At 39.8% G+C, this 15,375-nt stretch overlaps 1 protein-coding gene across 5 annotated transcripts in view; it reads left to right on the top strand.

The window, feature by feature from the left end:
• Positions 1–15,375, top strand: part of COBLL1 (cordon-bleu WH2 repeat protein like 1) — a 74,656-nt gene that overhangs the window by 18,888 nt on the left and 40,393 nt on the right. The window contains exon 1 of one of the 5 annotated variants that reach the window (XM_048952321.1): positions 2,839–2,921. The exons of the other annotated variants lie outside the window; for them this stretch is intronic. The gene's annotated coding sequence lies outside the window, so the exon portion shown is untranslated. Of the gene's footprint in view, positions 1–2,838; positions 2,922–15,375 lie in introns of those variants that run through there. 5 annotated transcript variants of the gene reach the window in all.

Below are 15,375 nucleotides of genomic sequence, written 5' to 3'. Positions count from 1 at the left end.
GTTCCTGAAATAATGTAACTGAGTTGAAGTACAACTTTTTATTATTATTACTAGAAGCACTGACAATGAATACTAATTGTTGCTGACAATGCTCTAAAACTGAGAACTTAAAATGGTCTAGGTCTTCAGGTGACTCTTGGTAGTGCATGGTCTTATGCTATCTGTTAGCTTTGAATCTACAGGAATATCAGGTTTATAATTTGAAGAAGCCTTTTGTTTAAAAATGGAAAGAAACTACTGCAATCCTGGCTGACCTCCAAATCTCCTTTGAATATCAGTTTATTCACTGCATGAACAGAAATAGCTTTCCTTGTAACCAACTGGTTTTGGCTTTTAACTGAAATGGCAGGAGTTTGAAATTGGGGAAGGAAAAACAACACAGCAGGAAAGATAGACTTGTAAGTCCAGCTTCATAATACTGCTCTCCTCCGTCTTATGTTTTGCATTAAAGGTTTTTGATTCCTTTATACATGAGAAGAAAAGTGTCTTAAAAGGAAGTGATAGTAATGAATGCAGTGTTAAGACCTCTTTTCATAGACTTTTATTCACTTTCTCAGACGGTAATGCTGTCCTACCTAATGCTTCAGAGAGCACTCTTCAAAGATTTTTGCAATCTCAGTATTGATTTAGAAGACAAAATTTGAAGAGAATGTTATAACATCTGTATGAAAATGCACGTGCGTTGTGAATTTGTTAGTTATTTAAGATGAACTAGTAAATCAAAAATGCTTGCCAATTCTTAGAGTCTTTAGAATGTCATTGTTTTTGTTTTATGCTCTGAAATACCATTTAATATATTTATAAAATACCTTGATATATTTGCAGTAGACTGTCTCTTTTAAGATATGATTTATGTGCTAGGGATAGCTGAACGATATAAAGAAAAAATACTGACGAGTCTGCTTACTTTTTCATACAGATGAAGTAAGATATGCCAGTTTGCTTGGAAAACTAAAAAACAAAAAACAACCGAAAACCGTTTCAAAACGGAGCCTATCTGCAGTGCCACCCTGTGGCTCTTTCTGTCATGGCTTCTATGAAACTAACCAGTTTCTGCTCATCCACCACGAGGAGAAGGGTTTGTAGGAGAAGTGCTGCAGTGCCTGTCCTGCTGGCCGCAGACCCGCTCCAGCTGGGAGCACGCAGCGCACTCCTGGCATGACTTGTGTGAGGCAGCAGCGATGTGTCCCTTCTGAACTCGCCTAGGGGAAAGAATAGAAGGAGGATTTCTGGGCAGTTCATTCATCTGCTGCATTAAATCAACAAGCGGTGCTAGTTTAGATTGTTGGAAAGGAAAGATCAAACTGGAGCAGGAAAGGGAAAGAAGTGCATCCTTTCACAGCTGTAACTTAGGAGCATGTTAAGTGGTTCCGTATTTTATCAGTGCAACATATGCGTATGGTTTAGGTATGTAGTCAGTTATGGGGGAAGACCGTTCCTTCTTATAACTCACTTGTCTAGGTTTCTTATGTAGGTCCCTCTGAAAGTAATACTTCCTGCATACCTGTTGTTCCCATGGAAATACATAACACTATCTGTTAGAGCAAATTCTCAGCTACGAGATACAATTTTTCAACATAATTGCCGTCATTATTTGTGCACTTTTGCCAGTGATGAACAAGAGCCTGCATCTTGTAAGAATCTGCACCAGCAGAGGTCACCCACTGTCGCTGCCATCTCTGCTGAAATGCTGCACTCACTGTACTCACATCCACTGCTGCATCTCCATAAACACTCAGCAGTTGTCAATGTATATCTGTGGATGCCATTTTTTTCTGCGTGAAGGAATTCAATTCCACACCTTTGTTTCATTTGCACTTCTGTGTCATATGCTGTTGTGTCAGACTGCCCTGCTGCTGCCATCTGCCAGATGGCAACAACATGGAACGGAATGTTGGTGAGAAGGTTCAGCCTGTATTGCCAGCCCCTGAGGCTGCAGTCCAACGTGGTAAAATAGGAGGCACTACTTTTGGAGAAGCCCTCATATTTTGCATTTAAGTCCTCTGTGGTCTTGATAGACTTTATGGATTCTATGGACTTTAACTGGAGAATGAGTGAGAACTTTCTACTTAAGAGCAGTGATGCTGTGATCAGTGGTTGTACTTTGCCTTACAGCATTTTCAAGGGTCCAAATCTTAGCAAGGATAAGTACCTGCAGGTTAAACGCTGTGATCTTCAGTGCAAGGCTGAGGGTGTTTCATAGCAGGCAAGCATTTGAGAAGGAACTTTTCAGTGCTTTACCTGCCTAGCCTGCCTTACAGTGCGGAACCAGTTTTATTCCTCATAGCCTGCTTTGTCTTATCAGAATCTCAAGTTGAAAGGCAGGGTTTTCCCTGTGTTTTCCTGTGTGTCACTCAGCCTGTCAGGCAGGGCAGGGACCAGGTTGGTTTGTCACTTCTAGGCAGCAGTGCCAGCACTGCCCTTAATGCAGCAGCAGTTCTGCAGGTGCAGCATTGTGTCTCACTGCCTGTCTCCGGACACAGGAGCTGACCTGCAGATGGCTGTGCAAGCACAGCTGCTCAACCCAAACTTTTGAGTGTTAAAAACTTTTACCTTTATTCTGTAAGAATTTCTGTTGCAATGCTTTGAATGTGCTTTCAGTATTTTTCTTGCTAAAAAAGTAGTTTTTTTTTAATGAAATGAGCTATGGTAACCATACACTGGGATACCATCTGAGGCTTTTATTGTCCTGCCCTTTAGTTCTGTGGGGCTTTCCGTATTAGCATTGCCCAGGCCTGATCTGGCTGCCACAGTTTCCTCCCCTTTATTGAGCACTCACTGCCCACCTGGCTCTGTGGGGGTGTGGGGCCGAGTGCAAACCCTGCCTGGGCTGGCAGAGTCTCCCTGCCTGCCAGCCTGCTGCTGGGCTTCAGTGCTGTCAGCACAGCTCTGTGCTCTTCCTTAGCAGGAAAGTGCCACAGGTAGGTACCAATCTGTATATCTAATCTGTGCATGCATTCTTTGATAAGCAGTGCTTATCTTCGAATTTGTCCTTATTACAGCAGTTGATGTTTTTTTTTTTCTGGAAAGCTAAGTTTCTTCTGAGTTGTGTGTTTTTCTTAGGAAGTGAGGACAGAGAAACGTGAATGTGGAGCCAGAGTTCTTGTACAGTCTTAAAGCCAGAGGTGGAAAGAGTTGATGCTGCAGTCCATACATTACATTGTGCTGCTTGTTCTGTGGCACTGCTGCTATAAATGGAGAGAGCTAAAATTTCAGGTTTTTTTCCAGCATTGGCAGAAGAGTTCCTTTGTTTGACAATAACCCATTTCATTTTTATTACATTTAATATAAATGCACTGTGTACGTAAGCAGAATGCTGGAGTTCTCACTATTCTATGCTTATTCACTGAAGCAAGACATTTGAAGGGAAGCAGTTAAGACTGTACTGTATTTTCTTTAAGCTACTTTGAGTACTTTAATACTTGTGGTTGAATGTGTCTGTTTGTAAGCCTGACTTTCTGGGCAGTAACAACCAAAGTTTGAAGTGTGCCTGAGGGAAAGCAGTGCAGGTCTTTGATTCTTCATTTTTATTTAGGAGGCTTTTTTGCTCTTTGTACCACACAGGTTTCTGCCGTAGTGGGTTGTGTAAGGTAGAGAGTCTGTGATTTAAGGTAGTTATTGCAGAAGGTACTGAAGAATTCACTCAGGTCACAGAAAGTTGCAACGTGAGAACAACTTCTTTGTACATAAAATCTTGTTCTTTATTCAGTTAATGTTTGTTGAATGACTCAAATGTAAGTCATGGACAATTCTGATTATTCTTCCCTAAAACGTAAACCAGAATACTGAAAGGTACACGTGCACATGCCTTCTTGTGTATTGCAGGTCTAGGCTTGAATCCCTTCTGCATTAGAAATTTTGGATAGCAAAAAAATCTCACTGCATTCCCTGAACCAGAAAAAGATTACAGTTTTAACTTAAGAAGTGATGTGTTTGATTACTCGCTTTCTCTTTTAAAAATCTTTTCTGAGTAGGCAAAAAATTGAGCTGATGGCCCTGCTATGTAAAAAGCTTATAAGAACCTGGTATGTTTCACCAGGCAGAATTTGGTGTAGTGTTTGTCCCACACAGCTTCACAGATGAGACAGGCAGCACAGCGCTGCGATGAGCTGTGCACCCATGCGTACACCTCTGCAATACCTGGCTTGTCTTGTCACAGCTTCATGGCATCTGTGAGCTCTTGCAGAGGTAGCGCGAGGAAGGCTTCTGCATTCATGTGGACATAGCAACATACTAGGAGGGTGTATAGTAAAGTGTGAGCTCTGTTTGTCTTTGCCAGTGCCACTTCAGCTTGCAGAATACATTTTTTTCTATGTTTACTCTTGACAGGATAGTAGTGCTGGCTTACTAAAAATAATTTGCTAATGTTTTACATGTGTGATAAAGCTCAAGTATGATGGCAGCACTATTCTTCAGAATATTGCCCTAAACTTATGATTTCAAGTAGGCAAAATCAAACGTAAGCTTTTAAAGATGCTTACCTGTTACCTTCAATCTCTTTAAAGATATGTTCAAGTAGTTTGTTGAGGTTACCATACTGTTTGTGCTGTGTCTAGAATTCGGCTGCATATTGGAAGTATTTTCAACTCTTCTTGTTGATTTTGAAATATCTTCTTTTAAGTGTGGAGGAGAATCTCCAGATATGCTTTGCTTCCCATTGCAGGGATATGGTATACTCCCAGTTAAGTTGACAGTGATACTGATAGCAGATAGGTGCTTATCTGAATCAAGGAGTCTGTGTGTGTGCATGTTAAGTAAGAGACAACACTGCTTTTCTTCCTCATTCCTGTCACACATAGCAGTGAACCTGGGGCATATTGTTTCCCAATGTGCCATGTTTGCTGTCCTGAATTTTTTTGGCTCACACAGCTGCTTGTCCCTTTGGAATGAGCATCCTTCTGTACACCAGTATAAGCTCCTGGAAAACAAACTCTTACCTAAATTACTTGCTGTCATTGTTAAACAGAGGGAGGGTTTTTCCTTACGTATTTTAGTACAGATCCCAGTACAGCTAGGTGGTATTTTTCCATCATTTCATTCCTACTGAACTTTAAGAAATTATGTGGAACTTGCATCATAGACTTTGACTGTGCATATATTTAATGTCATTTATCACCCAATTAGCGTATGAGCTCCAAAGATTGAGATAACCCATGGAATATGCTGTCTGAACAACTGAGGGAGTGGTTGCTGTGTCTATGTGTATAGCAGACAACATGTAAAGCAGTGTATCGTATGTACGCATAGGCTACCTCTAAATTCTATATAGTAATGGTGCCCTGAAAAGATCTGGCAAAGTACAGCGTATTCTGTCAAGAAATGGATGTGATTATGAAAACTTTTATGTGTAACTCGATCTGAAATATTTCTGAATTAAAGCGTTAAAGCATGGGATTTTCCAAAAGAAAAAATGTCTGTGGGATCTTTATTTTGCCTGTCAGTTTTTCATTAACTTCCTAGACCCCTGGCAGTGATTTAAGGAAACAAAGGGACTCTGCTGGGAGCTGTACTTTTCAGATCTCCAAAAACATTGAGATCTTTTTTCAATTGTTTGTGTTTGGGTACATGTGATCGGTGAATCCCAAAGTGACATTTAGTGCTCCATAAAGGCTTTGTGTGCATGCCCTGCTTCTGTTAGTTAAGGAAAACAGTGTTGGTTCAGTTCTTCTTAATGTTGTCTAAATAAAGTGTGAAGGAATGGGAGGGCTCCAGAATCTGACAAAATATCTCTGTATTGACCTTTAAAGAAAAAGGCGTTTGTTAGAAGATCCAGATTCTCTGCTGTTCTCTGTCATAAGTGAGCTGGGGAGCTTAAAAGGTACTTTTTGCCTTGCAGCTTTTGGCTTTCTTTAGCTCTGTAGCCCAAGTCACGAGTTGTGTTTTTCACATTGTATTTTTTCATGATAGCTTGATAGTGGATAGGCTCTCTGGCATCCTTACCATTTGAAAAAGGGGTACAGTTCCCATTGCTCTTTACCTCACAACTCAGTATATGACTTGCTCTAGTTTCTCTGGGTAGATTTTTTTCCTTTTTTCAGCTGCCCCATTCAGTAATTTTTTGGGAGCTAGTTCTGCCTAGCCATCAGTTTCACTGTGCTTTAATGCATGTGTGGATATGGGTTATCTGCTGGGGATCCTCTGGTGCTACCCGGGGGAAGAGGAGCTAGCATGGGTTGGACTTTCATCCTTGCTGTCACTCTGCAGTATGAGGAACATGATGGAGGCTCATTGGCCTATGGATTGCTGTGAATCCTACATTGCTAGTTGAACTGCTAACCTGTTGAAGTTTGCAGTGTTTGTGTCAAAGCAACAGCTTTTCTCATGGCAGTAGGCCGAGTAGGAGATCTGTAGTGAATTGTTCCTTTCCTCTTTCTAGATCCCAAATGTAATGGGATGTTGTCATGCTCCAAGCTTCTGTGAGGGGTTATAAATGGGGATTTCAAAAACCACCACAGAATTACTTGATAATTAATTAGTGATTTTATTGCAACATACCAGTAACAGACCAAGAAATGTTGATCCTGGCTTTTCCCTAGCGTTTGATTTAATGTGCGTTTAAAGAATTCTTTAAGTATATGTTGGTATCTCTAAAATAAAAAGCATTTCTGGAACTTCCCAGAGGAGCTGAATTAGAGCTGTTCATTGCTCTCCTGCCTACACACACTGCTGTGTAAAATAATGCAGTTGTTTCACAAACAGAGGGAGGGTTGTAAAGGTAGCTTCACTGTGACATGAAATCTCTTGAGAGCTTTCCCAGAAATATGAATATTGTAATTATATGATTAAACAATAAGGAAACTTTTTGGGTTGCGTGCTTCCCCAAGCTATTAACCTAACCACTAATTAACCAACAGGAAATTCCAGACCTCAAAGTTTCATTATTGCTATACCAAACTGTGAAAATATAAGTGTGTTAATGAGAATTACATTACAGCCATCTGTGGCATGTTTTTACATTGTGTCAAAACAGGAAAAACATAATATACCATCTGTTACCTACCCATATTCTATTGCATAAATCAACACAAAAAATATTAGAAAAGTCTTCCAGTTTGCAACTCAGGTTGCCTCTTATGTCATGTATCTTATTTGTAGCAATCACTGTGCCCTGATGTTACCACCATCACAGGAGTAGGAGTTCACTTCTAGGGTATAACTTGAGTGTTCTGAGGGGAAGAACTGAGTTCTTGGAGTTTTGGGGCAGTTGACCCCTCAACTTTGGTGTCTTTTCCCTCAAGCACATGTGAATCCCTCAAACTAAAAGCTGACGATTCCCTTGCAATTTGCTGTTCCTTTTGTTTTTAAGTAAATATTTTTTTTCTGGATGATGTTACTAGTATCCCCTCTTTCTCTGAACAGCAAGCATGATTTGAAGCATTTCACTATTGTGCAGGTTTCTGTTGTGACTTTTAATCTTAATGCTTTTATGCTTTTCTTTCATGGTTTGTTTTTGTTTTTGTTTTTTTCTTCCTTTCTCCATTATTTTATGTTCCTCTATAGAGTTTAATCCATGCAGAGTTTCCCAACTCCCTTGATTTGTGGTTCTGGAAAAAGAAAATGTCCTCCTGGGAAGAAAACTGGCACAGAAGAAAATACTAAAAACAGCAGTGGATTAATGAGCCGTATCCGTAATGATTGAGATGAAATGTTACTCAGCAAGGTCTGAAATACTCTGAATATTTGCATGTTGCCTTCTTGCTGAGTAGACAGAACTGTAATTGGTGTGAAAATGAGGATAAAAGGTTTATTGAGATAAGAGAGGTGGAAGAGTCATGCTGCAGTTTAAGGGAAGTCATGTTGTGGCAGGTAACTCATGGGATGGGCAGGTAGCCTAAAATAGAGCCCTTTCGACCTTGGAATAAGGTTGTTTGTTTGTTTGTTTTGTTTTGTTTTGTTTGTTTTTTAGCAAGCATTCTTATTTTGTCCTTAATTTGCTCAGCTGTGGTGAGAGCTTGTAAGCACTAGCTTAGTGTTCAAGTTAAATTAGCAAAATCTGTTTCTCTGCAGACTCTGATGCAGCAAGCACAGTTTAAATAAAACAAGGAACTCCCTGTGTAGCAATATACCTACAGTGTAAATGTCTTATTTAATGCTATAGGAAAAACTTACTTGCTATGCTGACCAAATAAATGGCTGAGGGGAAAGCAGCTGAGAGTTTTTTCTGGTCTTAGAGAAAGATTCTGCTAGTCTCAAACCAAGAGCATTTTAAGAAAACTAAACAAGTATGGCATATGATGGTGAGCTTTGCATGGCTACCTACTAATTTGCACAAAAATAGGAGTTCCACAGGCCTCTCTGCTAGAATTTTTAGTTTGGTGTATTAATAAACGAGCAAAGAGGCTGAATATTGACCTGGCAGTTTGGTGACAGTAAAAATCTGTTATTCATGGTAATTAGAGGAGAGGTGACTGTGAAAACTTAGAAGAATTTTACAAAACAAGTGACTGGATAACGAAATGGGGTGAAATTCACTTTAGATTTAAATTCAGTAGGAATCTATTTGTTGTGTAAATTGGTAAAGAAATGAAAAGAGAAGACGTGATTCTGGCACTTTCTAAATCTGTAAAGGCAATATGATGAACAGTTCTGGTCTCTGTCTTCTCCAGAAGGATATAATGGAACTGGAGTAGGTTCAGAGACAATCATTGGGTATGGTTGAAGGAAGTATATGGTGTTCATATGAGACATCGTGATCTGATCTCTCTGCTCGTGTCCTTACATTTACTGCTTGTGCTTGTACTGATCTGTTGTTTTCTAATTATTCCAAGTAAGTGAAGGGAGAACATGCAATAGAAATTGTCTAATGGTATTGCACAAAATCTTTAGGCCAAATGTTAAATAATGGAAAAATAATTAAGTCCCCCTCAATTTTCAATGCTTAAGCAACTTTCCTTGTTGATGTGTGACTTGCCTAGGAAAAATTCTTGGTCTGGTTCCAAACCATTTGGAAGCCTCCCCTCCAGTTCTTTTTGATAGAACAAAACCGTTTGCCTTTCCCTGGAGACTTGTCTGTGCTGATCCATGACATATGAGATGTCATCTCAGTAGGTACAAAGCAACTGAAGAAACAGAGTACTTAATAAAGCAGGAATGTAACCTGGAAGGATTTTTATTCTTAGCTAGGTAATCCAGGTTTCCTGCTATTCTTGCTACTTTCAGACTTTAGGTTCTCACAAATATTATTTTTAAAAAATAATCATAACTATTTCAGGATTAGATGAAATATCAGATTGTTTTGAAGTCTTTTGTTTATAACAATAGAGACAATGGGGAGCTGGAAGCTCTTTGAACCTCAGTCGTTTCCCTACTGGATTAAAAAAAAAAAAACCACCATCATTCTGGACAACTTCTCCAAATGCCAATAACTGGTACAGATCCATTGTGTTCTGATAACCGTTAGGCTCTTTTTTGGGATGGTGTTGTTTGTTTTCCTCTGTTTCCTCAGTACAGAAATGCTCAGTATTCTGGTTATCTTCAGATTTTCTTGTCTGTGATTAACTAGAGATCTGAAAAGATAAGTACTGGGAAGTTAGTTTTACTTCACTTGCTGGTATGTGCAAGTCTTCATATCTCAGAAACAATTCCGTGGGTTAGAGAGTAGGAAACAGCCCCTGAAAATCTACCCTAGACAAATGAAAGGGACTTCTTCAGAAACTTTTGTATCTAGCGCTGTAGTGTTGTTGTATTTAGCAATATAGATTGCTGCTTTCTCTTAAAGTCTACAGGCACAAGTAGTTCTATGTTTATGAATGTTCACATGTATTCCCTTTTGCTGCTGAGAGTAGTTGATGTTTCCTTTTTAGGGCATCTTTTCCAATGCAGCAATGCCAAGATGAGTAGTTGAAGTAGATTGTTTTATGGGAAAAATAAGAAGAATTTGAAAATTCTGAAGAAGTTCTAAGAAAATATTTTAATTGCCCTCCCTTAGATTTTATTTTGTAATACCCAGTCTAAACTCTTTTGGCCAGGTCTTTAAAAATTCTCAGTATTTTTGTACATATTCTAGGAACTCATTAAAAACAAAACAAAAAAACACTTGGGGTCATTTTTAACGCTGCAAGAAGGGAATTTAAGTAAGTAAACAGTAGATCAAACTTGATACTTCAGATAGGAGAGAACTGGACATTAATATGAATATTAATTGAACACCTCTAGGTGCAACCAATAGAGCGGGATGTAAATGAATGATTCCAAGCAGAATTTCCAGTTGTTTTCTGCCACATAGGACAAGCTGGCCACATGGAATATATTGGTGTCTTAAAGACTGCACTGTTTGTTTGCACTGAAAATTTTACTACTGGTTGTCTTAAGTCCTGCAATGCTGCCTGGATCTGTGACCCTGTTGACCTCAGCTTTTCAAATTACTAAGCTTGTTTCAAGGCTTTTTCCTCTTAGTATCCTTAACATTCGAAGTTTAGTTCCAGCCTGCTGGTTATGTGGATGCCCACTGAGCACTGTTGTGAAGGTTGGTCTCATTTAACCTTGCATGTTAGGTAAAACTGATTTAGAGTTCTGTTCTGTCTGAGGTGGTGCTGAGTGGCCACTTGTAGCAAGACTTCTTGGCTGAGAGAAGCCAGCTAAGGAGCTATCAGTGTTTGGCGCTGTGCACAGGGACTTGCAGATGCTGCCCTCTCTCCGAAGCGGCACAAAGACCTCTGCAAAATGCCCTGTGGCCTAATATGGATCTAGAAGCAGCATCTACTAATGATAGGAACCTGCAGGATGCTACAGCTGATATTAGTCCTTGCCCAAAAGAGTTTGGCTGCATTCCTTCCCATCACCTGGACAGATTGAATTGTAAGCAGTTTTCACGCTTCTGTATACTTTGAGAAGAAATGAATGAACTGAGAATTGCTTTTGAAGCAGTTTCTGCTTTTTCTTGATAATGGTGTCATGCTTCTGTTATTGTCCTACTTCAAACACTGTAAAGTTTGTTTCCTTCCAAGGCAACATAATTGTTGTACTTCTGTTTGTGATACTGATTAGTGCGTCAGTCATTTCATAGGCAGTATTGATGATCAAATTAGCTTGATTTAGAGTTATTTTCCTCTGCAGTCCAAGCATTTATCTAGTCACCAAAATCTGCTTATCTGAACTGTTTAGTTGGATATCTTACAGATGGAAAAATGGGGAAGGATAAAAAAAAAAGTAAGAAAGAGGAAAGAGTCCTAATTCAAAGGTTTCCCATTAAGGTTTTCTTGTAGAAAGAAAAGGAGCACAGAAAGCAGGATAGGATTCTTTTTACGGTATCATAAAGACACAACAAAGCTACTTAGTACTCCTTTGAATTGGCTGAAGTAGACGTGTCAGGATTAATGACCATACAAATCTCAGATGTACTGTGTAGGCTGTTTGGTCAGGTGGTGGGATTATAAATAGGTAGGCTTAATGATGTCAGTGGTAAAAGAAAGGAGTGACAGCATGCTTGCCATGCACACGCTTGATCCAGCCCTTCTACCTACATATGCTGTTGAAAGGAATTCACTTGATTTTAATGGAGAAGAGAAACCTGACTTCTCTTAGAGGTAGGCAGAAAAGTAGCTTAACCAATTTTAGCTGTTCTCCTGCCCCCTCCTCTTGCTTAAATGGTCACCAGAATGGCTTCCAGGTGGTACTTTTATTACCTTACTGGGGAATGTCAGTCTAGCAGCTATTGTGTTAGATATATGCAGGTAAAACTTTGACATGCAGCACAGTTCTGGTTGGAGTAGGTTGGAATTCTGGAAATGTTTGCTGACAAATATTTTGCAAGACTAAGAATGAAATTGTTGGTATTTACACAGCATTTCCTGGCTTGTTTGGATTAACTTGCCTGAACTCCCGTTGTGAGGAAAAATATTTACCATAATTATGCATCTCTAGCAATGTTTAAGTCTATGCTTTTGCGGGAAAGGCAGATTCACGGATAAGGTAGTAGTTAAGTTGTCAGAATCCAAATACAGACCTGTAAAAGGAAAGAATTAAAAGTCTGTAGTGCTGCATTCAGAGGAATTGTGTAATTCTTCCAGTCCAAGATACAAAAAGCTTTTTATCCTCTTCCTGGCTCGAGGACAAGGGTGAATAAAGACCTATCAGTATATCCAAGTGGATGGACTGCTAGAATTTCAGTGCTGCACTTTTGGGTATGGAAGAGTTTCGTCTGTTATTTTAAGTTTCAGGTGGCCACCCAGAAGTTCATATTAGATTGTGTTAAATGAAGAATGTTGTATGACGTGGATACATCACGGCTTTTCTGCCTTTGATTGATTTTCATTGTCCATCTAATGTTGATATGAAGTTTTGTTTGGAAAAGATGCAGTTGTTAACAACTTGTAGAAGTCAATGCCTTTTTGTTTCTTATAGCAAGATAAGAATGTGTGTTCATTTAGTATTACGTAGCGCTTTTATTTATCACAGAGCATTAAAACATTTTGATAATACCTAAATAGACTCTAACTGCACAATGCCAAGATATATTTTGTTTACAGCAAGAAAAAGAAAGAATTTGAGAAAAAACCTTCAGCTGAGCTTCATGTAGAAGTTGGTACGCTTCTTGTGCTGAATTGTAATGTTCAAAACTCAGCAGTGAGTTTGGAAAAGCTGAAAAGGGCAAGGGAGTGAATAGTGTTGTATCCCAGCAGTCAGAGCAAGTTACTCATCTATGTAACATAGGAAAGTTTCTTTACATTCGTAGAGGAGGCCGCTGCTGCTGATAGTTGTTAAAGAAGTTACTAAGAACAAAATTTTTCCTACTGTGTAGTTAAGGCTGAATGTACTCTTTGCAAAGACTTTTACTAATTGAGTGCTGGGGCATCCAAACCAGCTTTGATGTCACCCACCATGGTGCAAGGAGTCAGATTGCTTTGCAGAAATGTTGTCTTCTGTGCCTGCTGCAAGGTTGCAGTAAGAATTGATTTGGGGGATTTTGAGTCCACAGATGAAAGTGAAGAAGGGAGCTAACAGCAACTCTCACATGTAGAAGAGGATGAGTTTGGGGAGGAGGATGTTGTAGTGTTTCTTTGGGGCGCTGAATTGCCAGCCTGGGGGGAGCTCAAGTTAAAAGGGATGAAGGGGAAGGAGGTTCCCACAGCTAGTGGTAGCAAAGGTGGGAATGAAAACTGCTGCCAGGGTGATGCTAGGAAGAGAGCTGGGGCAGCATTTCTGCTGTGCTTCCACCACCCAGCTCCCTGCACATCGGATTTGGGCTGAGGAAGCAGCAGTGTGGTTAAGGGTGGCAGGGGGGCTACCCTGCCCCAAAGGGTAGGGACTTTGCTGCTGTGCTCTGAGAGATGTGGGGTCATGGAGGTAACTCTGAGAGATGAGCAGGAGATGGGCACTCATGGCATTTGCTCTTAGTTTTGCAACGAGCGTAGGAGTGTTTGCCACAATGTTTGAGTGACATACAAGGTGGGGAGAATCTCTTTTTTTTTTTTTTTTTTTTTTTTAATTACACCCTAGTTTTCAGGATAGTAACTAAGTTGAAAAATGAAAGTGTGGGGATTCTTTTCATGGGATTTAGTAAAGCTAACACTTATTTTGGTACAGTTTCCTAGCCTGAACTTAACTTTTTCCTCTTTCATTTTCTTTTCTGTAATAAATAACATGCCTCATTTGCTTACATGGTTCTGTGCAAGTAGTACATGGTTCTCATGCATGGTAGCTCTTTCTTGATTCTCTTTTCACATCCCATGACATCTATGTAACTTGTGTATTTTTTTTTTTAAAGCTTCTGCCTTAGGATTGAAAGCTTTCCTGCCTTCTCAATGCCTTCCAATGCTTGATATCATGTCTCTTCTCCCATTTAATAACTCTTCTATTTCTTGGTTATGCAAATGTACAGAACACTGGAGTTTTACCGAATTATAGATGCCTAAATGGCCCAGCTGCTAAGAGAAGGCTGCTGGTAGCTGAAGAGCTTTCTGCCAGGGAGAAAGCTTGGCTTGTTCCAAAGAGCTGCCTGACAACCAGAAATCAGGGCAGTTCTTTTCAAAGTCACATCATGTGCTTGACTCAGTTCTTCCTGTAGTGGATCTGCAGCTGGGTGACTGGGAGGCTGCAGCTGAAGGCAGCAGGGGGTAAAGCTTTGCTTTTCTGTTATTATGCAGAGCTTCACAGAATCACAGAATCACCCGGGTTGGAAGGGACCCCAAGGATCATGGAGTTCCAACCCCCTGCCTGGCAGGGCCACCAAACATCCACATTCAGATCAGGTTGCCCAGGACCCCGTCCAACCTGGCCTTAAACACGTCCAAGGACGGGGCATCCACAACCTCCCTGAGCTTCCTAGCACCTGACCTGCATTTTTATTTTTTTTTTCTGTGTTGCCCACCTGCACCTATTTCAACAGCTGTGTAGAGGGCTGTGTGTATGGGAGGAAAGGAGTAGAATTTGTGTTAGTTTCTTTCCTGGCTGCTGTGGTACTGGGTAGCTTTTTCTTCTTGCCTTGCCCAGCCTCTAAATCCATCCAGTGCCTGCCTCCAGTGTTACTTCTAAAACACAATTTTGAACAGCAGAGAAAAGCCGCAGAAGAAAAGCTCAGATAAATTGGCAATTCTTTGCTCCATTGATGTTCAGAACAGCAGCTAAAAAAACCTGTGAGCAGAGCCAAGCGTTTCATCTGCAGGCTTTGAAAGATGTGCTGCTATACCTGCTTTCATGGCTAGTAGATAACAGCCAGGAGGGCAGATTTAGGTTTTTCTCTATTTGAGAGCCCCTAATTGAACTTCTCTTGCTGGTCACAGGAAAAGAATATCTGTACACGTGTGCTTTTACAGAAGTTCTTGAAAAAAGATTTGAGTTTGTTCCTAGTGGAGCTGGCATACGTTTGCTTGAGTTTTAAATACTTGTTAGATTTACTAGTGTATCAAAGGTTAAGCTCCCCCTTTCAGATCAAGCTGCTCTTTGTTTTCTTTTCCTGTTTATTCAGCCAGTTATATATTACTCAATCACTGTTACAAATTTACTGTTTTCTCTTCCCTGCTCCTTCCTTTCTGTCAGATTGCTTTCATAACTGTAAATATAATAAAGACCAAATGAGTCATATGAAGTTTTTTTAGTTTTGAATGTTGTTCAGGTTGTTTCACTTCTCTTTTGATAGCAAACCTCACTTCATTTTCACTTTCAATAATTTGTGAAAAAGTTGCGAGTGGGAATAAGTATCTGCTTATTACAGAGACATGTTGCACACTGCTTGCCAAATTTGTATTTTGTGTTAGCATTATATACTTCACAAGTCCAAGATCTGAACCTCCTTAAAAGTAATGTTGTTGGAACTAATTTTCCTCCACAACTCTTCTTTTTAATTTTCTCCTTTTAAGAAGTAATACTGCTTTTGGCACAACAGGGTGTGATATAAAGGATTTACTTGTATAAGAATGTATTTTTCTAATTCCTTAA

The sequence above is a fragment of the Lagopus muta genome, chromosome 8 (genome assembly GCF_023343835.1).
Source record: "Lagopus muta isolate bLagMut1 chromosome 8, bLagMut1 primary, whole genome shotgun sequence".
In the NCBI taxonomy this organism is placed as follows: Eukaryota; Metazoa; Chordata; class Aves; order Galliformes; family Phasianidae; genus Lagopus; species Lagopus muta.
The sequence above is the reverse complement of the archived record's forward strand: the minus strand, read 5'-3'. Positions and strand labels throughout refer to the sequence as shown.